This window comes from Marmota monax, unplaced genomic scaffold, assembly GCF_021218885.2.
Source record: "Marmota monax isolate L192 unplaced genomic scaffold, Marmota_monax_Labrador192_F-V1.1 WCK01_AAM20220418_F8-fsc00010, whole genome shotgun sequence".
In the NCBI taxonomy this organism is placed as follows: domain Eukaryota; kingdom Metazoa; phylum Chordata; class Mammalia; order Rodentia; family Sciuridae; genus Marmota; species Marmota monax.
Window position 1 is genome coordinate 1,974,856 of NW_026692321.1, and position 27,385 is coordinate 2,002,240.

At 47.4% G+C, this 27,385-nt stretch overlaps 1 long non-coding RNA gene across 2 annotated transcripts in view; it reads left to right on the forward strand.

The window, feature by feature from the left end:
• Positions 1-27,385, forward strand: part of LOC124090554 (uncharacterized) — a 123,817-nt gene that overhangs the window by 70,317 nt on the left and 26,115 nt on the right. For both annotated transcript variants that reach the window (XR_009226513.1, XR_009226514.1), the window contains exons 2-4: positions 6,637-6,845; positions 7,027-7,381; positions 17,507-18,483. This is a non-coding gene — a long non-coding RNA (uncharacterized LOC124090554). The remainder of the gene's footprint in view (positions 1-6,636; positions 6,846-7,026; positions 7,382-17,506; positions 18,484-27,385) is intronic.

The following is a 27,385-nucleotide window of genomic DNA, read 5'->3' on the forward strand; positions in this document are numbered from 1 at the left end:
GCAGAGTCGGCTTCCCGGGCACCCATCTGTGTGGTCTCGTAGGTGCCTCACAAGGAACCCACACATAACTTAATGCCCTGACGTTGCTGACTGTGAAGTTCTTACCAATTGGTATACAGAGGCTCATAGTTTCACCTACACCAGGTCTCCCAAAGTGTCTGTTTTTTCCCCCAAATCTCCATCCCCGGATGACGTTGAAGGTGAGGGCTTTGGGGAGGTGAGGAGGAAGCATTGAGACTGAGCCTTGCATGGTCTCAACTGCCCCTTTCACCATGAGGACACAGTGAGAAGTTGTCCTCGGCAGACGCTGACCCTGGACTTGCGGCCTCCAGAACCACCAGAAGGGCGTTCTGTCTTTAGGGCCCTTTGGTTCGTGGCACTTTGCTGTTCAGTCTGAAGAGGTCAGGGCGGCCCCACAGCTCACGTGGCCGCTCACATCCTCCGCTGCTCCTGACTCGCCCCTCCTTCCCCGCTGAGGAAGAGGTAGGTCACTGTGAGTTGGGTCTCAGACACAGATCCGGAGACAAGAGCCTGTGCCAGCGATTTATTCAGGGCATGTTCCCAGGGAAGCAGAGGAGGGTGGGCCAACGGGGGAGAAGCAAAGCAAGGGAGTGATTCAGGCCAAGCCCAAGGGGTGATTTCAGCTGGCCCACGGGGTGGGGCGGGTGGGTTAGGGGGAGCTGCAGCACAGGGACCAGAGGTCAGGTGGTCAGGCTTCCACACTGTGCTGACTCCTGGGCCAGGTGTTGGGAGAGGAGAGGTGAACCCCCAGCTCTGCACAGACAGACCTGCTGGCTAGCAAGCACAGTGGTCTCAGTGCAGGTGCACAGCTCTGGAGGCCAAAGCACCTCGCAGCTGGAGCGGTGAAGTGGACCACGAGGATCTGGGCCGGGCTGACTCTTCATCACCAAGGTCAGTCACACTGAAACCAATGAACCGTGCTGTGGCTCCTAAGAATCTCAAGGCTTTGAGTGTAGCGCCTCCCGAAGCTTCAAGTAATGATCCCAGGAGACAGGCGCAGGTGTGCGTTGACTGCATCTCCTGGTCGTCTCATGGTGTCCACTCTGAAGAATGGGCAGAGGTGTGGCAAAGGGCAGTGAAGATATGTGGCAGAGCACGTTTTCCTGAGATACTTGCTATGAGCAGAATCCAGCACTGGGCATGAAGGTGCCGGGGTGGACCATGCGGCCCTCACTGTCAGAACTGCACAGTGTTGAGCAGGTACCTCTGTTGACAGGTGCTGTCACCAGCATGCCAAGAGCTTGGGAGGAGCACAGGGTGCATCTGCTTCAGGGGAGAAGTGCTTCTACCTTAGGGTGATTTGATGGGTTAACCGAAGACCAAGAATGAAAAGAGAAGGGCACACCAGTAGGCAAAATATAGACTTTCAGTTAGTTTTCTACAAACTTCATTGAATGGGGAGAAGCCATTCAATGAAGAGAGAAGAAGCGTGTGGCCTCTGAGCTCAGATTCTAGGTGTGGCAGCCAACACTAGCAGAGAAATTTCAGAGCAGGAGACCTGCAGACAGAGACATTGGCCAGAAACATCTCAAGTCAGGGCTTCAGTGAATAGAACACCTTCAAATATGTACAAGTAGCCAGAGTGTCTGTGAGGCGGGAGAGGGGAACAGGGAGAAGACACTGTGAGTCGTGCCAAGGACTCGGTGGCATTGTCTTGCCCGTGTGGGAAGCTCCGGAGAGTTGTGACAGCAAGGTCCCATGCCACATCTGCGTTTCAGAAGTGTTGCTCTTGCACTACTCATCTGCCTTGGAGACACACTGAGCTCCTCTGGGTTTACCCTACCTCTGAGGTCACCCAGTTAGTCTCCGTCTCTTCGTCTCTACTGTGTTGAGAGTCTCAGTGTCCGGGTTGAAGGAGCACAGCTAGGAGGGTCCCTGAGGAGGCTTTCTGAAGCTGGGGAGACCTCCCATTTCTTGGTGTAGTTCTGGGAATGTCCGGAGACATTTCTGATAATCATGATTTTATGATTGCACTGGAATTTCAGAGACCAGAGAGGGGGCTAATATCCTACAGTGCACCCACAGGCCCAAACGAAGAAGCCTCTCATCAACAGTGGCAAAGGGTATCAGGGTTGAAGATTCAATGATTTCTCTTTTATAATATCATTCTCACTTATTAGGATTTAGATATAGACATTAGGATTCAGATATCCATATCTGAATAAGTGAGAATATCATATAGATATAGATTTTTTTTTCTCTAGTGGAAATGAAGCCATGGTTGACTTTAACAGGGCAGGAGTTGGGCAAGGGAAGGTAGCCACCTTATGAACATTCTTTTCTGTGAAAACTATCATTTTTATATTAATTTTTTGTCTCTTTCCTCATGCTGATTACAAAAGGTGTTTTTCTCTATTATCCAAAACCAGAGTTAACCATAGTTATTGAGCAATTCTGTGCTTGAGCTCTGGGACTGCAAATGTGAGCACAACTGAACTTCAAGTGCACAAGGGAAACCGAATCTGAATCCCTGGTAACTGGAGCGGCGCTCAGGGAAGTTGTGGGGGGGTGTCAGTTGGGAAGTTCACAGGCGACGCGGCTTGGCTTGGACCGGAGAGGTTTTTGTCTGAAGGGGAAATGGAACTGCAACCTGAAGCTCCTCTAGGATTTCAACAAGGTGAAGTAGGGGAGAAGATGTCAGTTGGTGACACACCCTAGTCAAAGGTTCAAGGATGGGGGATGTGTGGACGCAGTCCCTGGGCTGACTGAGACATCTTAGAGATAGTCCTGGAACAACCCGAGCACCCGATAGGACAGGCCAGGGGCCACCGCATCCCACGTTTCAAAAATCCTCAGTGACTTGTCAGTGCCATGCTCTGCCACTCTCCTGTGCTGCATGCCTTTTGTAGCCAGCAGCACATCTGACCTTGGTTACTCACCCGACCTTACCACAGATGATGCATTTCAGAGAAAGGTGCTTTCCTCCAGCGAGCAGGAGGGGAGTGGCCAGATCCGAGGTGCGGGAGGCACTCACAGGCCAGTCCCGCTCTTTCCTGGCACTGCTGCTGGTTGCAGCAATGGGTGTCGGCAAAAGCCCAGGAGCCAATGTGGGCGGCAAGTGACGTCTTCATTCACATGGTGGACAGCCCCTCGGACAAGTCACCTGACGCTCAATGTTACAGGAATCCCAGGGAGCCTTTCCCTCTTCTCAGTCCCCCGATTCAAAGTTAAATGGACCTATCTTAGGTTTGTTATCTAAATGGTTCAGCACTTTCCCAACCTGGTGATTCTGATTTTATTTTTCATGCTCTTGGCTTTCTTTGTTTTTCTTTTCTTTTCTTTCCTTTTTTTTCCTAGATTTGGTTGAAATCTAATGTCAATTCTTTTATGTGAATAACCTTAAAGGGTTGTAAAATTTTTCTTGAGCAACTATTATATCTTTACTTCTGTGATTTAAAAATCACCAAAACAATTCAAAGTTAAATAGGTTAAAAAAAAGCTTTGAGAAGTCAGTCATCTTCTAAGACAAAGTAATAAAAATTCAGGGAATCTGTCATGATCTGTCACATGTCATCACACAGTGATAAGAATACAAAACGTTATTTTCAGGTCAGGTCATCAGATAAACAATCAACAAGAATATCCAGCAGCAGAAACCAATATTCAGAAATGATGTTTGGTGTAAAAGAGATCAGGAGATCCAAAGATATCTCCTATCACCATCTAGTCTCATCAAACAAGACCTTTGTCTATAAATAATATTTTCAGTATGTTCTAGAGTTTGGAAAGGACATTCACATACTTGTTACATGTAATTCCTTCAACATCCTCTTGGTTGTCATTGCCAGACTTGATTTTCTGGTGGAGAAATTGGAGATCATATTAGTTAAATAACTTGTTCCACTGGATCATATTTCCTCTCCTTTTAACATCTCTGAGGAAAGTACTCATGTCACAGTTGAGGTATCGGCAATTTGTGCCTGGGTGTCTTGGCAACATATTTCACATCAATTATACACATGTATCTTATGATAAATGACCTATTTGAGTTAATGAAATTTGGTAAACTTAAATGCATCTCTAACTTCAAATTGTATAAAACCCTTTCTATGAAACTCTGTGGTCTCACTTAAGAATAGTTTAATATACACAAATAACCCAAAGACACATACAAAAAAAACCCCAAAGTTTGAGTGCTGTGGATTTTGAATCAGAACTATAATGCACACATTCAAAATATATAAATGTTAGGCACTAAGCTTTTCAGTAATATAAAATATTCTATTCTATTTTTATTTTATTTTATTCTATTTTATTTTATTTTACTCTATTTTATTTTATCTATATTTTCTAAATTCAATCTAATTTCTTAAACATTTACCAAGAGCATATTTGCATATTTTGTATTGACCATATTGCTAGCTATAATGGGATCTACACAACTACGTAAAAATTTAAATTATGCCCTTATGAGACAAGATAAAGGTGAATACAATCTTAACCACTCCCTGCCTCCTATGAGGCACTAAGCTATGACCTTTTATATACTGTATCTCTATTCCCATTTCAGAGATGAGTAGACTGAGACTTAACAAATAAAAGCAATTTCCCATGGTACAATAAAGGAAAATCATTGAACTGGAATTAAACAAGGGCCTCCATGCCATCCCCCAAACCTATTCTAACCTACCAGACTTAGGCTGTTTCTATATGAGAAGAGACCTCGCCCAGTCGCATTGGGGTCCTTAAGAAAGGGAGGCAGCTTGGCTTCTAGCAGGAAGCCAGCTACTGCTATTCCCGTGCACAGCCTCCTTCTGCTTGTCTGTGAAATGGGAATCAATCTAAAACCCTCCGACCATCTCTGTAAGAACTGTCTGACACGAAATGAGAAGTGGATGTCCAGTCCTGGGTGCTCCACAGGGTTTGCCGTGAGGCTCACACTACACCTACCAGGCTGCCCAGGGCACGCGTCCTCTCCATAAGCTCCCGCCCAACCTTCTACGTGTCAAGCACTGTTTTGTAGAGGAGATGCGAAGATAAGTACCACCCAAATCCCAGTCCCCAGGGGTCAGGAGGCCAAGAGACCAGAGACTCGCACAGAGACATTTCTCACTTGCAGCAAGCGGTTTCACGGAGGTTTTAAGAGAGGATGAGAAGGGATCATGCCTGGAAGCTTTGTAGCATCAATTTTCATTATGAACTTGTCTCAGCTTCATAAAAGAGAAGATTAGCTCCACTCTCTCCAGCTCTGTCTTATCTAGCTCTGTGCCAGGGAGGTGTGATGGAGAGGGCAGGAGAGGTGGGTGGCCCTCAGCCCCGGTTGTCCTGAGGGCACATGACTGTTGTTTACACCACACTCCCTCCTCCTCGGCAGCTGGAACCCCGCCAGCCCCACGGGTGTGCAGGTGTCTTGGACTATTTGTTGGTGGGCTCAGACCTAAGCACCCTAACCATTAATGGTCAGCGTGAGTGACAGATCATCAGGGCTGGGGAGGGTGGGCAAGAGTGCATTTTCCGGGTCCTTTGGAGAGCATAGGCCAAGCCTAGTTCAGGGTTATCTCAGGTTTGGAGGGAGATGGTTTTAGACAACTCTCGTGAGACAGGAATTGAACCTTGAGCTTCTGATTCGAGATTTAAAATAATCTCCCGCTTCTTTCAACAATTAATACATTTATCTGTCTAACCCTTGTGGGTTTTACCACTTTTGAAAGTGAATTAGAATCATTTATGGGATTTAAAATTTTCTTTCTACATAGTCAAAAATGCCTCAAAGACAGATCGTGTTTCGGAGGTCCTTGTGCACGGAGTAAGTTAATCCACACCATGGCAGGTGCTTGACCTGTCTGCTGAGCGGGTGAGTCAGTCAGTGGGTGAAAAGACGCGGAGTGCTGGGGTGAATCAGAGTGGCTCTCCCCAGACCACCCTCGGAGATTGGTCTGATTATGGGGAAACACTAGTGATACTTGATGTCTGTGAAAACCTGATCCAGGATTCTATTCAGATGACCGGTGTCCACACCAGGTGGACCATGATGGCCCCACGTGCCTGGGGCCCTCTCAGCCGGCAGCTCCACTCCCAGCTCCTGTTTCCACAGCTTCCATCCAGGTGTAGCTCCACGGTGCTGTCCCTGGGGCACAGAAGCCCTTATCAGCATCCGGGGCCATCTGTCTCCCTCAAATAAGTCCAAGAGGGAGAAGGAACCACACATGTAAAGGGACAGCAGGCGGCAGCAGCCCAGAGTGGCTGCAGCTGATGGAGAAGATGGGGGGACAGGGAGGACAGAGCAGAGGTGGGCTCCGGCCCGCTCCCGGCTGCCCGGCACGGTGTCGGCCCTGGGCAGCAGGACTCTGAGACCTTGGTGAGCTCTGGCCTGTCCCTGGATGGCGGGACGGGTCTGGCTGTGTGCCTGCAGGGTCACTCAGCTGGCTCTCTGCTCTCCTGAGGTCCTCAGGCCTCCGAAGCTGCTTCTCTGTCACGGGGGCCTGGTCGGGCGGCAGCTGCCCTCTCCCCCGTCCCCCAGGCTGGGATGAGGTGAGCCTCAGCGGCCAGCAGTCCCGGCACTGCCCCCACCCTGCGCTGGCGGTCGTCCCTGGTGCTCCTTTGGCTGCTTGCTGTGGGGCCCTTGCTGTGGTGACGTCGATGGGTCTCTGGAGGGTCCCTTCCCTCTTCTCTCAGTCCCCAGGTCTGTGCTTCCCTGTGCCTGACACGTGGGCCCCAGGCCTCAACTTCCTCACTCCCTAAGGGAGCAGCGACTTGAGCTGTCTTGGGCGGCCGAGGAGAAGGTGCCGGTGGCTCGCTGGGGAGGCCCGGCACCCAGCAGACTCGGAGTGCACTTCGGCTTCCAGAAGGTGCCCCTTGAGGAGCTGCATTCTTTGATTCTAGTTGTAAGTGACTATGCCCCACTTTCTGCCTGGGGGGGAGGAGGGTTAGGAGAATGCAGTAAATGTCAGAGATGAGGGGAGTTGGGTTTTTTCCTTTAAACAAACGGTTTAGGAGGAACTCGGTGGGAGTAACAGAAGACCCTTAAACATGACTTACCCCCTCCTCTGCCCTCCCGGGTTCTAGGAAAAGCAGAGTCCCGGACTTGACCAAGCACGACAAAGGCCCAGTGATACCATCTCTCAGTCCACTCAGTGGAGTTAGCTGAAAAACACTGTATTTAATTAGCATCTACTCTCCAACCTTGTAAATGTGAGCGGAGAGCTACGCCTGACAGCTGACCTGACAGGCCCAGGACGGGAACATCCCAGGCAACACAGAAGGCAGGGACTGTCTTAAAAATGTGAATGATCCTATTGCCTCCAAGGAGCCTGGCGGACTCTTTGTGTGCTTCTCTGAAGGCGAGACTGCATCATGAGATTACTCCCAATTACTCAGCACAGAGGCGAAGACAATTGGGGCTCTGTAAACACGAGGCCAGGTAGGTATGTGTCTGCATGAGCAATGGAGTGCAGAGAAAGCTCATTTGGAGGGAAAGCTATTTAGAGCAAAGAGAATTTTTGTTTTCATGTTTCTTTTGCCTTGAGTCTGAGTGAATTAAAGGCCAAGATTGGGTTTGGCGACCCGAGTCCCCGGTCCCTAAGCACTCAGCAATCATCACAGCAGCCGATGGATTTCGATGAAAGTTAAATGAAAACACCCTTTGTTTTTGCTTTCTCTTTCCAGGATTGGAGTCAGGATAGAAAACTTTCATATGCTGTGTTTATTAGTTCATTCTGACGTTGGTCCGCAGGGTCTGACGGGAATATCTTGATGTAATACTGACATTTGACTCTCATGAGGTTTGTCCTTAGAGTCTTTAATCCATGACCCATTGATTACTTTCTGGCCGGTTTGGAAGCTTTGTTCTTCCTGAGAAGAGGAGACGGTGTGAACCTGGGCCATGTGGAGGGGGGATGGAAACGGCTTCTCCTGTGCAGACTTCCCTGCTGCCCAGTGGAGCCACTGCCACCTTTATATGTTCTTGGTTCTCTTTCCTGGCCTCATCACCCTTCTGTGGCCAATTCAGGGTCCCACCCGTCCATAGACGGCACAGCAGTGATCCAAGTGGGTGTGGGTTTTTCCTGATGGACCTCATTCAACTTCTGAGAGTGTGAAGGGCCTGGGCCAGAGGAAGGGCACCCCACTAACCCGGAGAAGGTTGGGAATGGCAGCATCTCTGTGCAGCTCTGCGTCCTAGGCATTGGCCTTGCTGTGCTCACGAAGCTCACCTTGCCACTCACTTCACCTCGAGTGACCACCAGATACTAGTAAACAAAACAGTCCTTCCCTAGCAATGCCGGGCACCCCAGGGACGTGGTGCGAGGACGGAGCCTGGCCGAGGGGCTTCACGCTCTCCTACGCCGGCCCTCCTCAGCCGGCCTTCCTGCTTCTATCTGGAGCCTTCCCTGACAGTGAGGGGGAACTGCCCCATGGGGTGAAGGAGGAGGCTGCACCTGACGTCAGAGGGTGGGGGCATCAGCGGCCTCAGGATTGAGTGCGTCCAGTCTGCAGATGACCATGCCATGATCCACGGACTCCAGGACTCCAGGCACCTCTGGACACGTGTTGTTCCCTTGCATGAATGTGTTCCATTCCTTACAGCATCACTTAGGCTGCCGTAGAAGGGAGTGATTGCTAGGAAGGACCAGGCGTTGGCCAAGTGAATGCAACACCTCACACTGCACTGAGCTCCGATACAGACTAGCTGGGTCCTCCCAGATCCACAGCCTCACCCTCAATGCAATTTGTCTAGAAATTACTCCAAATATTTTAGTTGGAGCCCCTTTCAGCTCAGTCTGAGCCTCTGAGATGCACCCTAATCCTTCTCTTGAACACGCCACCACTTCCCAGGGCAGAAGGGTGCTCTAGAATTGGGGTGCGGCTCAGCAAGGATGTGCTTGCCTGGCTGCACAAAGCCCTGGGTTCCATCTCCAGCACCACAAAAATAAAGAAAATTAAAAACAGAAGGCTGTTCTGGGCTTCTCCTGTACTTCCTGTGCCTTGCTCTGCAATTATCCACCTCACAAAGAACTTTTGAAAATGTCATCTCTGTTGATTTTCCTGGGGCTCTATTACCAAAATGGCATTCACGCTTCAAGAATTAAGAGATTCAGATTCAGAGCCATGTTGGGAGGGTTGGGTTCACTTCCAGCTGCCCTAGCCATGTCCTCTATGGGGACGCATACCTGTATCATTCCATGAAGGGTTGGTCCTATTTTCAGGTTCCAAAGCGTTTGTGAGGCAATGCCTAAAATTTAAAGCAATAGCAGCAAAAAGACTCAGTTCCCAAGAGTAGAAGGAAGGGTGGAATACGTGAAAATCAAATGCAGGGCTGGGATTGTGGCTCCGTGGCCGAGCGCTTGCCTTGCAAGTGTGAGGCACTGGGTTCTATCCTCAGCAACACATGAAAATTAATAAATAAAATGAAGTTACTGTGTCCATCAACAACTAAAACATATTTTTAAAAAATCAGATGCAATTATTTGAAGTTCAGTTCAAATTAATTGTCGTTCATTTTCCTGTTATGACTTATTTCCTTTGGGGAGATTGGGGATGTGAAGGACCTAGTATTTTTAGGAATCACCTACCTGCATAATCATGAAACAATCTGATGGCTTTGTTTAGTTTCAGTGCTAAGGATGGAGGCCAGAGCCTTGTACATGCTGCAAGTGATCTACCACTGAGCCACATCCCAAACCAAGATCTTAGGTATATGACATGTGCCATCTCAATTAGAGGTGAAAACTTTTTGACTTCAAAGACTTATAAGGTGACACAGGAGGCATTTGTTATAGTGTGGGTGTGAGGTGTCTTCAAAAGCTCATGTGTGCGACACTGCAAGAAGGCTTAATGGCAAAAGGATTGGGTTGTGAGAGCCTTGACCCCATCAGTGAATCGATACCCCTTAAGGGGTTAACCTGTGGAAACTGAGGGCAGGTGGGGTGTGGCTAGAGGAGGTGGGTCACTAGGGGTGTGCCTTTTGTATACATATATACAAAATATATTTTGATTCTGGCAAGCGGAGTCTCTGTCTCTGTGTCACGTGAGCTGCTTCCCTCTGCCACCCTCTGCCACCATGAAGTTCTGTCTCACCTTGAGCTCCCAGGAGGGAGCCTGCTGTCTATTAGGAGCTCTGAAACTGTGAGCTCCTAAATAAACTTTTCCTCTTCTACAATTGCTCTGGTCAGATCTTTTAGTCTCAGCAGAGAAAATGGTGACGTAATCAGCATTCCACAAACTTTGGATTTTAATCTACATACAACGACTATGAAGTCTTTCCTCACCCTTAGATTCATTAACTACTTTGAAAGAGAGCAATTTAGTCCTTTGCTCTGTCCACCGTGACTTTAGCTGAAGGTCACAGATGGACCAGTTGGACTGGTCAGTGGACAGCTTCTGACGGATCAGATGTGGGACTGAACAGACCAGCAGGAAAGAGACCAGAGGTGAGGAAAGTGCCCGTGACAACACGGAACTGCCCGCTGTACGTCTCAAAATCAAAACGAAAAGTAAGTACTCGCTTTACCTTGCACATGACAGTTAGGACTACTTTTTTTTTTATATATACCACTCTAAAATGACAGCAAGACCAGTTTTCATATGATTGATAGAAATAGAGGACAGAAGAAATGACAGTGGCCAGTCAGAGCTGACCATATGTTGCGGAAGCCCAAAAAGCACAGGAACAAGTTGTAGCTGAATAAAGAAAATGGAGATGTTTACAAAATAGAAGCAATTTTCACACTCTTGAAACAAGAAAGGGTTGAGGAACCAGAGGCTCAGCATTTCTGTGAGGGGACACCTGCTCGTGGGGTGGAGCTGACCTCAAGGGTATTGGCAGGAATCTACGCAGGGCCAGGTCCCCCTCCTCAGGGCCCGTGGCCACTGGCATCAGCCTTGTTGACCACACTGTCTGCTTCCTGGTCCAGTAGACCCAGGGGTGGGTCCTCCATCACCAGTCGCATCCTAGGCACGGTCAGGGCGGGAGCAAGGCTGGACCTGGAAGAAGAGCCGTCCTGTGACAGAGCAGCACACTTCCCCCAGAGTCCCCATCACCTGCCACGTTCACTAATTCCCACCAACAGCCCTCAAGTCCCTAAGGAAAAGATGTCCCCAAATCCAAATGACAAAGAAGTCCCTTTGGCTTTTGTTAATAACACACAATAATGCGCAATTAAGTTGGAACATTTTGCTTGCTTTTCAATCAGGGGAATCTTTATTAAAGGCTTGGTTTTGAGCTCCATAATGGATAAGCAAACGTTTTATTTAATATTCAGGCCTGGGTCTCTGTATAAGCTAGTCAGTTAACACTTGCCTGGCGGACGCGTCCCCCTAACTCTGTGAAGCTACTAGTACTTGCCTTCCTACCAAGACCTGGGACCTCTTCCTCGCTCACGCTGTCCGTGAGCAGGTGGACAGTGCCTGGTAAGGGCACAGAGCATCTACCATCGGAGGGGAGCAGGGATGCTGCCTGCCAGGGCACCATGGGAATCGGCTGGGCAGCATGGCCGCCTGTAGCGGCCTACGTGGCAGGTTCCTCTTCCACGCACAATTCTTTAAAGAACCAAAAGTGGGAAACGGAGAAACCCTAATGTGTGAATTAAGAAGAGCTTAACCCAGTGACTACCTGGTATGCAGTTTCATACATTTGAAGCAATTTTCTAAACGAAGCAAGAGAAAGAATTCATCATGATCTTGAAACTCCACTCCTTCTTTCAGGCCTCTTTTTGTCAATCATGGTGTGATGACCAAAAGGTAAATTTGAACTGTCTGTGGCCTATTAGCAGGCATTCAAGCTGGTTCTAAAAAGAGGCAGGTGGTCAACATTTTTGCTTTTGCAAGCTCCAAAGTCTGGTTTGCAACCCTGGACTCTGGTGCTGCTAGTCGAAAGCAGCCTCTGGCACTGTGTTAGCCAATGGCACAAAACTCTTCCTACCACAGGTGACAGCTGACCTTGGCCTTCAGTCTGCAGTGTGCTGAGCTACAAGGTTCAGGGAACCTCAGCTGTCCCCTCCTGCTGCTGCTCCCAGGGGGCCCCCTCCAAACAGCCCCTTCCCAGACCTGCCTGTGCTCTCGGGTTCCAGTCCTTCCCCCACCTTCTCCCACCTAAAGTGCCAATGTCAGAAAGGGTGCCAGGTCAAGCCTCTGTCAATTTGTCAAACGGGGCCATCAATGGAAATCTGGGGAGTATCTCCAGCGGCTAGAGATGGGCAATACTTCCACTGGCTTCCTGGCACACAGCCTGAGTTTAGTTCTGGGGAAAGCATAGAATAACATTAAAAATCCAGACTTTGAGAAACTAATTGGACAAGCTTATTGATACCCATGGATCCAAAATAGTTTTTTGGGGAGAGGCCCACAGCCTCCTGCATGCCACACAGCCATGAGCTGCCCTGGGCAAGGGAGGTCTGTCCTGCACACTCCGAAGGTCCTGCAGAGCACAAGGGCTTAGTGGTCCCTTCTCAGTCGCCTTCATATTCTAAGGCTCGAGTCTTGGTAAAACCACCAGAAGTTTCCAGGCCTGGTCTGCGGCTCCCACCCGCCACCCTGTGCCCGGGCTTCACTAGGAGAGTCAGTGAGTGCCCGTGAAGGACAAGGAACTGGAAATTAAAGCCGAATTTCATAATTCCTCAATGTGCCCAGAGCAGTGTTTCAGAACATTACAGTCACTGAATTAAATAAACTTTCTCAGTTCCAAGTACAGTACTTGCTTTACAATTATTTTAACTCATGCGTTAGGTATTTTACGGGCATGTACTTGTGATTTTATACAATAAAGAAATATTTTTCCAAACCATGTATTGAACAAAATTGTCCTAAGCTATTTTATTAGAAAGTTGAAACTGTGTGTTTCTGAGTCTAGCTTCATTTTTACATTTGAAGTATCTGTTTCCTTCCTTTCACAGGGTCCACGTGTTTCCCCGTGTCTGGTCTGTAAGATCATTCAAATCACTGGGTTTGCTAAGATTTACCAACAGAATCAAAGGGGTGTCTTCACCTCCCTGCTGTAAAGGATACTCTGGGGTCCAGAAATGCTGTAGTCCATGTAAACTAAGCACTCTCCTAATACGTGGCTTGGTATCAGTGATTTATTTGTAGCCTTTTCCCGGAAGGCAAGGGACAATCTAGAACTCCCCTGATTGTCTCACTGTGTTTGTCCTAGGGAGTTTAATGCACTAGTTATCATTAGTCTGAGCCTAGGTCTGAAAATGTCTCTACTTGTGGTTTAAAACCTCCCTTGTCCTTTACAAAATCTGATTTCCTCTCATCGTTTTACAATTCAAAGGGAGCACTGCGGGAGCCCACTCACACCTGTTTGTCCTTCATCCCCCACTGAGACGACCTCAGAAAAAAATGTGAAACCCACGCAGTGGTCTTCTTTCTTGTCTCCTCCCTTTTCCATTAATATTTCATCTCCGAGGCCTGACGGGCAGGAACCTTGTTCAAGGAACAGTGTGATTTTGATTAAATGTGTCTCCAGTGCTCGACTCACTTCAGAGCCCAGCCCTCCTGAAGATGCGGAAGGTAACTGGAGGGAGCTCAGAGCCCAACAAGATTCCAGACCAGGAACGCCTTAGGGTACAAGAGTCATTTGTCGTGGACTCACAGGCCTGGGGGTTTTTGTTCCCATCCATTTTTAAAAAATAACTGGTTTTTAGAATGCAAGCATGGAGGAGTGGGAAGACTGCTAAATGAAGGAAACCGCACCCTTCATTCTTCCCCTGACCTCCTCCCGCCCCCTTCCTTCCATCTGCTCTTTGCAATCTGGCGTTGGGATGTGAGGCCCTGGAAGATCACACCAGCTTCCAACAGAATAGGCCCCATTTTACACCAAGTCGCTGCCTGGCAGGTGGCAACGAGGTCACCTTTGAAGAGCGGGCAAGGTGAACAACTTGCAAATAACGTGCCTGCGGAAGGGCTCTGTGGTGACTTGCGCCAGCGGTTCAGGGTCTGGAGGCTGGGTCTTTGAAGCGCACCCTGTGGAGGCTGCAGGGATTTTCACGCTATGAAGGCACATGTCCCACAATACCGCTGGGCCGCCATCTGATTTGTGCCTTATATTCTAGGAGCAATGCTTTTCATGGCTTTTGTATGGCTCTGAAAGGAGTGGCATCAGTCAGAGTGTGCGTCTGTATAAATTATGCATCTGTGAGTTGCTGCTCACGTGGCATGAAGAAGAGCCCTGCCTTTGTGGGGGAAGAGGAGGAAGGAGGTGGGGGAGGGGCCAAGGGAAGGCTCGGGATCCTGAGGTCTCTGTGAGCACTAAGACCTGAAATAAGAATTCACATGCAGGTAGGGGGCGGGGGAAGAGCAAGAAGGCTGTCCTGAGCCCAGGCATTTTCCTTAGCCCTTCTCTGCCTCCTCTCTGCCCCCGTTCATCCTGTCTGCCTAGCTGTCCTGCCCACCCCCACCCCTGCCCTGTACCTGCAGCCTTTCACTGTGGCTGCCTGGGCATGTCTTAGATTCTAGTGTTGGTGGGAAAAGGTGTCAGACAGCAAGGCAGGTGCTCTGGTGGGTGTCAGTGCTTAATCCCCAGGGCATGGTGATCTCATGCTGACACCCTATCTGGAGGCAGAATGAGGACTTAAATCTGGTGGAGACTGTCATTAAAAAGATGCATAGAATCAAATGAAGCTTAAAAAAAATTTGCTGTGGAGAAGGAAACGAAAGGTGATGTTTGGCCACAACTCTGTCATCCCAGACATGCATCAGAAATCCTACAACAGTGTAAGCAACAGACGATATGTCACCGTAACTACCTCCAAGACTTGTATGGAATATGACAGAAAAGGGTGCGAATTATCCAAGATGAGTGATCCTCCTGGTAGGGAACGGTCTGCACCTTGTACAGGGAAAGGCACCAAGATGGGTGCTGTTACCCAAAGATAGTCATCAGAGGAGGGGACGCAGCCCACCCAAGCACCCAGTTATTCTGTCCCGTGAGATTCAAAGTCCTTTGTATCCTGAACCACAAAGTGGCTTTTATTAACGTCCAAGAAGTCATGGTGAACCTTGTATATGACAATGCTAGCTCTGCTCCTGGGTTACAAACGTAAAGAAAGGGAAAACCAAGAGTTAAGCTTTGAAAAAAAAAAAATAGTATGGTTAGTAAAGCAGAAGACTTGAAAAGGAGCAAAGGGAAGGATTGCTTACCAGCCGAAGCAGTTTTGCTAAGGACAAATACTAAACTAACTCAATTGCTTTTGTTGATCAGTGGCTGCATCAGTAAGTGAAGGAAAGCAGAGGGTGGGGGGGTTCCCAGGTACAGACACGATGTGTATGCTGCACCTGGATTCAGCCAGTCCTGAGAGCCACCAGTCAGCTGGGGGGACAATACGGAGGAAGAGTTGTTTGCCTCTGACAGTAAATCCTTCTTCCGCATCCTTTGATTAATGGAGCTGTATCCCCGGATGGTAAAACTACCTGGGAGTGTGCCCCAGGCCCTCACACTTGTTTGGTCCTGTTCAGAATCTATGTCAGTGACTAGCGGACACTCCATGTTTTGGGCCTATTTCCAGGAGAGAAGGAAGCATACCGTGTCTGATGGTTTTAATGCTTACGATTATCACATACAAACTCAGATCTCCCTCCCCCAATGCATTAAACATCTTGGTTCTCCCTGACTGCCTGGGGTCTGGGGTTTGTTCCCTTCTCCGTGTGGGGGTCCGCTTATCTGGCAACTGAAAGGCCCCCTCCCGTTCCTTGTGTAGAAATCAACCCTTGGTACCCTTCAGCTTGCCGTCTAGAGGTGTTCCATCCAACAAGACCAAGGGCTTTCCCGGATTCCCTGGAGAACCAGGTCCGTGGAGACGGGGAAGCTGAGCGGCACAGAGCTGTACCCTGGCTTCAGCTGCCACGGCGGCCCTCCTGCCCTGCCCTGCCCGCCAGTGTGGACCACCCTCCCCTGTTGTTCCTTCCCCTCTGTCAACTGGCTACCTGCTCCTGCGGCTGCTCTCTGGTCACCACACAGGTTGGCCTGTCCCCACCCCTGTCCTCCAGGATTGGCTCCGTCTGGTGGCTTCTATTTTTATTTCTCAACAACTTTTCTTGGCTCTCCCAGTGGCTTTTTGAGTCACCATGGAGGGTGCCTCCTTCTAGGACCTGACCTTCAGCTGGTGAGCTCTTGCTCTCCTTCAGCAGAAGGGAGAGGGCCCTTCTTTTCCTTCTTGCTAAAGGACAGACCAGGCCAGGCTGAATTTTCTGGTTAATGTATTTATACATTCTGAGATATACATATGTATGTATAGATCTATAGATGTATATCTCAGAGAGAGAGAGAGAGAGAGAGAGAGAGAGAGAGATGCACACACACTAAGTGCTAGGGGGTTAATGTCATTACTATTATTGTTAATATTGCCACTACTATTGCTATTAATAGCATTTTATCTTCTTGAGAGTGAGAAGACGTTATGCTCATCCACAGTCATACACCAAACGCAATCATGATGAATATGTGGTTATTCTTCTAACGTTACATAAGAGAACACTTATTTCTTACTGTGACAACATATGTATCCTGAACCACAAACTGGCTTTTATTAACATCCAAGAAGTCATGGTGAACCTTGTATACGACAATGCTAGCTCTGCTCCTGGGTTACAAACGTAAAGAAAGGGAAAACCAAGACTTAAGCTTTGAAAAAAAAAATAGTATGGTTAGTAAAGCAGAAGACTGTAAATAGTTACCTGTTGGTGAAACATGATTAAAAATGAGAGGACACAGCTTTTTCTCTAAAATAACACTATGTGTTTCAATATGTAGTATGGTCTTAATACTTTCAAACCTTGGACACCCTTAAAATTTTTATTAGATAGCTAAAAAAATTAAGTATAGATAGTTGATAATAGGAAAGGGGAAAAAAGAAAACAATCAAAAAAATAATATCTGGGAAACCTTGTCTGTTGTTGATGATTTAAAATTGTTCTCCAACCACGAGAGAATGGCAAGTATGTGGGAGGATGCAACTTGTAAATAGTGTAATTCAGCCATTCGTGTGTGCATGTATGTGTGTGTGTGTGTGTGTGTGAGAGAGAGAGAGAGAGAGAGTGCTTGTACCTGAAAGCATCATGTATGCTATAAATATGTAGAAATTTTTATTGGTCAGTTAAAAAAATACTTAAAAGTGGCCTCTCCATTTAGCACAGCTGAGCATTTCCTAAGCTCTATTCTCCTCCCAGCTCTCTAGAACCTTCGACTATAAAAGACTGGGTTTTAAGAGTAACCTCTGGTTCTTTTGTTGTTGTTGTTGCTATTTATTTATTTATTTCTTCCAGGAACAATATAAGGGTCTCCAATTAGTTGCAGGTGCAAATATTATGCATGCAATTAATTGTCTTCAAATGGTTAATTATGGGCAGAATTGGCTAATTTGGGGTGCAATTAACTACTTGCCACTTACTCTGAGAATGCCCGTAGACAATAGTGTCTGCGATTAATTTACAAGAGCCATTACAGAGAGAACCTTGTACTATAAATCCAAGAATGGAGTGGGAGAGTTCTTTAGAAGCATGATTTCACTCTGGGTTAATTGCATTGACTCTTCCCTTTGGCTTTTCTATGCAGGTTGACTGTAAATGGAGTTTCTTCCAGTTGCTTCCTTGGTGTGTGCAGATGTGCTGGTGATGAACGTGCGGAGAGCCTGGAGAAGTCTGGGCGTGCTCCCCAAGCACAGGGCCCTCTGTTGCTGGTCTGCAGGGCCAGGTCCAGTTCTTGCCTACTTGTTTTATGTGTCTGTTGACTTTCTTCTGTGGATTTCCGGATACAGCAGTGCACGAGTGCTTGCAGAAATGAGCTTCTCCAAATCATTCTCAAGAAGCTCAACATCTTTGTTAAATGGTCAACTTTTAAAGTCATCTTATTAGCAATAATCAATACACAGGTCCCACAAGAAACCACAGATATAATTTTAAAATTTATAGTTCTTTATAAAGACCCTTTATGGACCTAAGAACTGTGATTAAACTACCTTATTTAATCTTCCAAATAATCCTATGGATTAGGCATTCTTCTCACCCATATTTTGCTTATAAACTCGAAAAAAAGTTTGGCAACTTGCCAGTCAATGGTGAAGCTGGGATCAAACCCTGTTTGCACGTCTGTCAGCCCTGAGTCTTGGTAGATATGCTGTATGTGGGCCTATGGACCAGGAAGGGCATTGGGAGCCCTTGCTATCCAACTTCTTCATCTGGACAGATGGACTTATGGTGGCGCACACAGCTCACTGAGGCCATGCCAAGCTTAGAAACCAGATTTCCTGCTGCCCAATACAATGCTCTAACCACAGTGCACTACCAAAGGAAGGCTCTGTGAGGCAGTTCTGTCCGTTTCTATCTATTCTTAATAAAAAGGGGTTTTCCTGTGGAATTTGCAACACTTGAGGGTTTGGGTGCAGGGCACCCGTTGAAGAGGCCTTCCGCTGCACGGCCTCTGTGGACCTTGGTGGCTTCCCATCAGAAGGCTGCAGCTGTGGTGACTGCAGGCTGCCGCCAGGTTCCCGAGAGCCTGTTCTTCACATCTTGCTTCCTGAGCACTGGCAAAGGGTGAGTAATCAAAGGTGACAAGCTTTCTCCTCTGGCCCCACCACTGGTACAAGGCCACCACAGGCACAATGATGCACACTGGCAGGTGCTGGTAGCCTGGGTTGCAGGTCTAGGCCTTGTGGGGCGTCACTGTGTTAGGGAGGGAGGAAGGAATGAAGGGAGGGGAGAGAGGAAAGAAGGAAGGGAGGGAGGGAGGAAGGGGAGGGAGGAAGGGAGGCAGGGGAGGGAGGAAGGGAGGAAGTTAGCTTCCACTGTCAGAGAATTAAGACAAAAAGCTTTCCCTCGGACACAAGGTGAATCACCTGCAGTCCCTTGTAGCTGAGGTCCCAGCCTCTCCTCCTGTCAGGACTCCTCTCTGGCCCCTAGACATGGTAGAGGAAGGGCAAGCATGATTGACAGGTGCCGCAGTCTGGCTGGGCACAAATCACCAAGCCGCCACAAAGCACTTGTATCTTCAAACAGGAAACTTTATTGCCTGAACTCCAACAGCACCCCACGCACACTCCCCAGGAACTCTCCCGAATGCCACCCACGCGGCTCTTCTCTGGCACACCAACCGGAACCCACCGGGAACCCCATGAGAACTCAACGGGAACTCCAAAGTAGCAGCCCCCCCCCCCCCAGGCGGACAGCAGGGCTCTATATACAATTGAATCAATCCAGCATCATCTTAATGGCTCGCCTCTCAACCATTACTTCTGGCAAAATGCCAGGGGCCATTCCAACTCGGCAGTGGCTCTCAACAAACAGGCGGCCGACTTGGAGTTCTAGGTTTGCTGCACTCTGGTGAGGCTTCGAGAAGCTTGCCGACCTTCAAGCCGAACGTACAGCCTGTGAAGTGCTATGCTTTACAGGTTCTCTCCTGGTGGGGAAGTGGACTCTGAGAGATGACCAAGCCCTCCTGTCCCGTTTCTCGGGGATGCTGAGCTACCTTTTAGAACAGAAGGCAGAGAGGCAAAGCAGGTGAGGACAGAGCCTGTCAGTGCACACGCCTCTGCTGTGGTCAGGTCCTGTGAGCTGTTAGACCCCTTCAGGGGAGAGTCCCCTCCATTTACATCAGGGGGAAGAACCCAGGAGGGACCAGCCACTGGTCAAAGCCACATTCAGTGTCACCTGGGAAGAGACGGAAAGCAGTGGCCTCACACTGGAAGGCAAGGGAGTGAAAGCTGTTGGTTTCCTGTGTGACAAGCCCTGATCCTTGGGGTGTCCAAACACGGCCTTGAGTGTGGCGGGGTTCTCACAATTTGGGGTATGACTGGTAGACCAAAGACCTTTTCCTCCTATAAGTGTGATATAATTTTACTCCCTAGAAGGTGTGGCAGGGGGAACTTTTTTCAGTCCAAAATATCTGTCAAGAACAATTTTAGAGGAGAACAAGTTTCCTTAGGGATGAGGACTTCAGAGGTCTTCGTCCATAGATGGCCAACACCACAGCTGTGCTGGAGGGGGGCCGAGGCTTGGCCAAAGGGCGCAGCTGAGGACATGACAACCAGAAGGCAGAGAGAGACTAAGCTGGCTCTCCAGGGACAAATTATACCCCAAATGCACGCCCCCAGGGAACCACCTTCTCTAGCCACACCCTACGGGCCGGGCCTACAGTCACAAGCCAAGTTAATCCATTCAAGTGGATTTATGCACTGCTTGGGTCAGTCCTCTCATAACCCAGTGCTTTCACCTCCAAACTTTTTTGCATTGTCTCACACTTGAGCTTTCCGGGGACCCCTCACATCTGAACTCTAGCAGGAACATCTTACATTTATATCAGATTTTGACTGATCCTTTAACAAACACTTGGGAATAATGATCCATGGCCATGGAAGGCGATCAGCAGAATCCTGGGCCTCTAAGAACTGCTGTGATCCTCTCAGCCCAACATGACTGACCTGCTCAAAATTCAGGGAGTGGACTTGCAGCTGACCTCTTCTTCCTTTCTTAGGACGTGACCACACTCTCCAGTGTCTGACTGCTGATTCTCACTGCCAATGGTGTGAGGGTGTTGGATGCTCTGCCACCATCTGCAAACTCTCAGTCACGGCACTGTCACGACAGTGACCTCTGGCTTTGAACCTGAATGCCTCCACCAGACCAACTCCTCCTGGGGCAGCCTTGCCACCCCAGGATTCCACAGATACTTGTCTCCATGCAAGTGTGAATTCCACGGTATGCGTCCATTGCAGTGTCGGTCAACAAGGGTCATTCCTGGGTGTGGAAGATATAAAAGATGCCAGAAGGCGAAGAAATTGGTTTTTAAAAAGAAACAAGAAAAAAAATATTGATTCCTGGAAGAAAAGACTTGTCAAGGCAATTTCTTGCAAGAGCAAACCCTTCATTAGAAATCAAGTTAGAGCTAATTTTGAAGGAGCGGATAGATGTCTCCTGGCATTTCCTATTGTCGCATCATATATGGCACATATAGATAAGAGCGATTGTTTTCAGTCCCATTTGTATTAAAAGAAAGCTAACCAACTGAGGAAAATCAAATGTAATTAGTTTTACCTAAATTGTAGGTTTTCAGAGCAATTAATAAAACTGAATGTTGAAAGCTGCTTGTTAAGCAAATCAAAGATCAAGGAATATATTTTCTTTATTAAATGTCACTCCTATGTAAACCAACCTACACAAATCATTTTGAAATACAGCACATGCGAAACTGGAATATTTCGCTGCAGTACTACTTAGGCAATCCACAGACTGTCTCGATGCCAACCACAATGTGAAGTGGCTACTCCGTGTCCACTTCTGACCGCTGAACAGGTAGGAGGCACAGCGGCCGACTCTGGGTCCACTCAGCTTTTCCCCGTCCCCACGGACAGGAACAAATGCTTCACCACTGGAGCCTGGCTCTCGCTGTCCATAAAACTAGTCTTGATTTGGACCCATGGAGCAGGAGGAATTCCTGTGACGTCACATGTAAGGCATTTAGTGCACTGCTATTCCCAGGGCCTAAGCCCAGTAGATGCTGGGGACCATCACTGCATTCATGCCATTTTGGTTGGGCTGATAGGATCAAGTGGAAATAACAGGGATGGTGGACTCATGCCAACCTGGGCCTGGGCAGTTGGTGCCCTGTACTCATGCAGTCCCCCCAAAGTTCTGATGACTGCTGTGGCATAAACATAGCTTCAGGATTATTTGGGTCACTTTTTATAGAACAGTTTTAGTCACACTACATTTTTGAGAGCTAGTATGTCTTTCTGCTACACTGTGAACATGAATCTGCGCACACAGCCTTGGGAGCAGGAAGGAAGCAACTCTAAGCCCCTTGTCTGGCTTGAGTCATGGTTTTGTCTATAAAATGGTGGCAGAAGGGCAGGGCTTGGCCTTTAGTAATGAGAAACTCTGTAGAGAAGGGTCCTTGGAGTGGAGGCTCTCTACCCAGGACGTCTCGCTGGGGCCCTCAAAGAACTTCACAGAAATATTTCTATCACCAAAAAGTCATGTGATTTGAATTTCCATCATGGCTTTCCAGAATGTTCTCTTTGCATCACCATAAGACCAGGGGATATATAAAAATGCTAAGGCAACATCCTTAGCAACATCCACAATTCCTTTCCCGTGTGCATTTATTTTCCTCAACCATTGGGAGCATCTAACTATATTCTACCAACGTTCCATCACTGCAAGGAAAACAGTAACTATGCCCCATGAGCAGAGAAAAGCCTGAGAACACACAGCCTTCTCCATCGGAAGCGTGGGTCAAGACGAAAATGTCCCACTTTCCCCGCAATGTAAGTTTGGGTAGCAATTACTGTAAAGACCACTTGAGCATCTCTTTAATAATAACTGTATAGACCCCCAGGACTGTTTCCCACTGTATTTTTATAGGCAGCAAAGACTCCAGGAAACAGAGAGATTTAATCTGCACCATTTGTTTCCTGAGGTTCCGACGGGTTTCCAGGATCCCACTGATCTAGGGGCCCAGAGAGGGAATGACTGGTGAGCCTCTGTTGGGAAACCAGGCACCTCCAGGCGAATGGAGGGTTAGGGTTGACACCCTCGTTGGACAGGACAAGGACAGCTCTCCAGAGAGGGGCAGAGTTTCCTTGGAATCTCCCGAAGGAGAATGAACACATCTTATTTGAAGTAGGAGACATACAGCCATATAATGATGGCTTTCTTCCAAATCAGATGCCACACCAGGCAGATAGAATGGGAAGTGTCTATCCTGTAGATAGTCTGGTCCCTCAAGGGCCTTGAGTTTTCTGTGAGTCCACCTGAAAAATGAGGGAGGTGACTTCTTCATCAGACCTTTGGGGAGACTGCACGAATACAGGGCACCAACTGCCCAGGCCCAGGTTGGTGTGAGTCCACCATCCCTGTGTCTTTCACTTGGAGTGTGGAGGAAGAGCTGCTCAGATCAGAACGGTGGTCTACAGAGCCTAAATCAGGCTTTCTATTTTTAAAATAAATAAACAAAAATAAGCATACAACCCCCCAAGCATGAAACCCCCAAATAAACTTGCAAACCTTAGTATGCACCTAAAGGACAGGGTGTTAACAAGATGTTAAACAGCACACAGAACAGCACACAGATGAATGAAGAGACCAGGAATAAGGAGCATATGGATGAAAGTTTGCTTAAAATACACATGGGCTTAGAGAAAAAAGAAGAAAAAACTTTCTGGCCAAAAAAAAAAAAAAATGTGCCTTGGGATTGTGCCAAGTTTAAAAACATTTGAAGCAATAATTTGAGTCTAGAAAAAGTACAGAAAGATTTCTCTCACCCTCCTGGATAAGCAAGGAAGAGAAACGTGGGCTGCAGATCAGGCGGCTCCCTGTGGACCACGGGGATGCTGAAGACGGCTGGCTTACCCCAGAAAGTGAGGCGCTCACCGTTCACATTCTTGTTGGGTGCACTGCTCCATGGCAGGGAGGAGTCACCTCTGCAAGCTGGCTCCTGGCTCTCCACCCTGAGGGCTTGCTGCTCTCTGCGCCTTGGAAGATTCCCAAGAGCACTGCTTCCCCATTTTGTCCCTCACTCCATTTCTCTTCCTCTCAAATACAACTCTCCTCTCCTCCCCTTCATCCAAATGATGCCAGCCAGTCCTCGAGTCCCTGGCAGCATATTTGGAAAATCCCTTCCAGGCTTCTTTGGGAGGACCTGACCGGTGCTACCTGAAATGGCAGAGAGAAGGCAGCAGGCTTGGATCCTGGCTTTTGTCATTTTTATTGATGAGTAATTTTTACGTAAGTGAATAATTTAAATTCACTAATACCTGTCTTTTCATCTAGATAATGGGAAAAGCAGTGTTTATTTCTGAGAGTGACTGTCCATCAGGTGACATAAAATACCTAGTAAATGCCTGGGAACCAGGGTCCACTCTAGCTCTTGTTCCTTCCCTGCTAGACTTCTTATTACTTCAACTGAGCTGCGTGGGAGGCCTCTGGAGCTCCAAGCCTCTTCTCTGCACTTGTTTTAGGTCACAGCAATGTTAAAAGGATGCCCTAAAGGCAAGGTGAGCCTAGTAGCTATAGCATGAATATTCATTAGTATCGCTTTTATGGTACAGTAACTATTATAGGAGCACTTCAATATTCTTCAATTACCTCCCTTTAAAAAAAAGACTTATAAAGTACAAGTTTGTTTTATTTGTTGGTAGTCCAACTGCTCAAAAATTCTTATGTGCAATGTACTGTATATCAATTTAAAATTTTGTTTCTCAGATTTTGTGGAAAAAATGTTTCCATATGAGTAGGGCATCTCAATCAGCTCAGGCTACCATAACCAGATCCTGGGGATGGGCAGTTAAACCACAGGAACGCATTTCTCCCTGTTTTAACAACTGGAGTCCGCGGCCGGCCAAGGTGCCAGCTGCCTCCTGACTGGCACAGCAGCCTTCTCACTGTGTCCACTCATGGGTCTTTCCTTGGCCTATGCACGCAGGTGGGGGCAGGGGTGGGGGAGATCTTTCTAGTGTCTTTTCTTTAAAGGCCACAATTCTTTTGTCTCATGAGTCTGCCCTGAAGACTTTATTTAATGCACTTCTTTAAAGGCGCTATCTCCAATATCACTCTTCTGGAGGTTAGGACTTTGCCTGGGAATCAGTGGTGGCACCAACATTCAGTCTCGGGCACAGCAGTGGCTGTCACCTGGAAGTCCTGCACATGCTCTTGATTTTGATTTCTGCAGCGAGCTCAGGTCATGATTCTTTTTTCTAACCTCTTGGATTAATGAGTAAAGAGAGAGCACCTTAGGAGCTGCCTCCATCCACTGCCTTGTCCAAATGCCACGTTGTGCTTTTTTAAGTAAGTCCCCAAACAGTGGCTTTGACCACTGGAGAAGATTCCTCTAAAGGAGAGAAGATTTTGAAACTACATCTCAGGTCATTGTGTTGAGCAGAACACATTGCCCCCACCCCCAGAGTCAGCAGGTGAAGTATTTTTGTAACATTTTTATATTTAATTTAAAAAGAGAAGAAAAAAAAACATATAGCACTGAAAATAGGTACCTGCATAAGTATTTGAAAGGAAATCGATTGATTTGTGTGACAAAGCAGGCCAGATCTTCAAGCCAAAGCAAAATGTTAATGACTTCGCTGCTCCTACTCTGTCTCACCTTCTGTGTCTGTCTCCTTCTCTCTGTTCATGTGCGTATCTGCAGAAATATGTCGAAGTCCCTTTATTTGTCTCACAACATACCCACAAACCAATGCAAAGCAGCTACTGTGGTTCAGCCCGAGGCCCAGAGCTTGTCCCTGCTCTAGATATGTAAATAGAGTGTGGGGTAGAAATGTCACCGATGCTCATTGGGTACCACTGCCCCTGCCTCTGCTTCCCTCACCCCCTCCCACCCCATCCCTGGCCCTACTGTGTATAATCTTTCATGTTTAATATTTTCACCTGTTTTACACTCGTGGATCTTGATGAATTTAAGCTTGGACCTTGTATAGATTCCAGATTTCAAACGAATAACTCTTTCATTTAGTTAATAGCTGCAGCAGAGCCATAAAACTGTAAGAGTTTATGACTTGCAGGACATAACCTGCAACCACAGACAGTATAAATTATATGACGTTGCACTTTACAGCATCGGGAGCTTGGGAAGCATCTCTCTGCTGCTCTGGAGTTCAGGGGGTCGGTGTGGCGTGAGATGAACTCTTGATTCTTTTTCCTGATGGCTGAAAAGCACCTTCATGCTGTGGTGTAACAATCTGTCATGGGGCCCCCAGACATCCAGCTCTTTTGTCGAATGCTGAAGCAGATCTGTCAAAAAAAAAATTAGGGAGGGTATTTTTGCTTATCTTGGACCTGGGTTGCTTCTCCCAATACAAATGCAAAAGCCAACTCTGTTTCTATCATAGCGTGGACAGTTATTTCAAGGAGACATTGTCCTTCGGGTCGCAGGGTGTGGGGGAGAGTATGAAATGGTGCATGACCTCCAAACAGATTTTTCTGCATCATCTGTTAGGAAGAGTCTGGATGAGATCCTTCCTCAGCGACTCATGTGGCTTCTAAATCCTGCTTCGTGTCCGCTCTTAAGGTTACAGCTCTGAAGGAGAAGCAGAGGGTGAGAGCCCTGATCCTGTAAATGGACCGTCTAGATAAAAAATGAAGATAATAGAGCTCGGGCAATTGTTCAGGGCCAGAGGGAGAGAGAAAGGCAGCCCAGCTTTTGAAATGAGGACGGGCCACTCACTTCTCCCTGCACCTGCTGCCTGAGAAGTGCTGTGTTATTAAAGAGGCCTGGGGTCCCATCTGCATATCAAATAGTTGGTTTGTAGATGAGGCCATTCACTGGCCGCTGTGTATTGGTTGCGCTGGATGGCTGTCTGTCTGTCCTTCAGCCCAGGGTCCCTCAGGCCCCTTGAGTCAGCAGCCCCTCACCCACAATGAATTCAAAATCAGGATTGATTTTCATAAATAAATCTCTGAAATAGCTAATGCATGAGTAAGTTCAAAGCCAGGGTGATATATGACCATCTAGGCTTCTCGTTTGTGACTTGAATCCATTGGCTGAGGTTCTGGATAGTAAAAGGGACGTTAGTCACATTCCCAGCTCCCTCTGCTCTCTCTCCCTGGATGCTGCTTTACCACAGGAGCACCATACAGCATCTGGCCACGCCGAGGGGCGGCCGATTATTGCCTCATGTGGTGAAAGGCAGATTTAAAACATGGTGCTCCCTTTCCTGAAATAGGCAAATGTTGCTATTTCTGATATCTAGAATTGGGTTTGGATAATTGATCTCATCTTTCAAGGAACTTTTGTTGTTCTAGAGCTCTGTTAATGTGACTCTTACTGTCTCTGGGTGTGAAGGTGTGTGTCTGAGTGTGCACAGATGAATATTAGCATGTATACAACTACATATTTCAACCAGGGACTCTTTCCAGCAGAAATCTGGAAAGGAACAAAACAGAGAATCAAAGTTACCAGAGCCATTATTCTTTAATCTTTGTGTGTTGCCCAAGAGAGCGGTTATTCTACATGGCCTATTTCTTTATAAACAATATTTTCCCCTTGCTTTGAATACTGGAAAAAATATCCAAACACAATTCTCTCCTAAGTACTAGAAATTAGGAAGGGAAAATAAAATTCAGCTCAGATGAATTTCAAATAAAACATACATAAGAGCTTTGCCTCTTATCATCTACCCTTCCAGGGGGGACATCTTCCTTTGTTATATTTTCCTGGTTCATTATGGCTTTTCAAACCCCAACTTCTGTTTCTGATTGTGAAAATAGCTTTTCAGGGTAGGGCCAAGGCTAAGGAAAAGTTGCTAACACAGTAATAAATAATCATAAATGAAGGATGATGGTAAAAGGAAAAAGGGCTGGGGTCTGTGGTTTAAGGAGGCAAAGTATAAAAAATGTGTAGTTTATTTTTGTTATAAGCTAACATTTTGTGAAATATGTTAGGTAATTTCCCTTGATCTCAAAAAAAATCTACACAGTTTAGAACATAAAT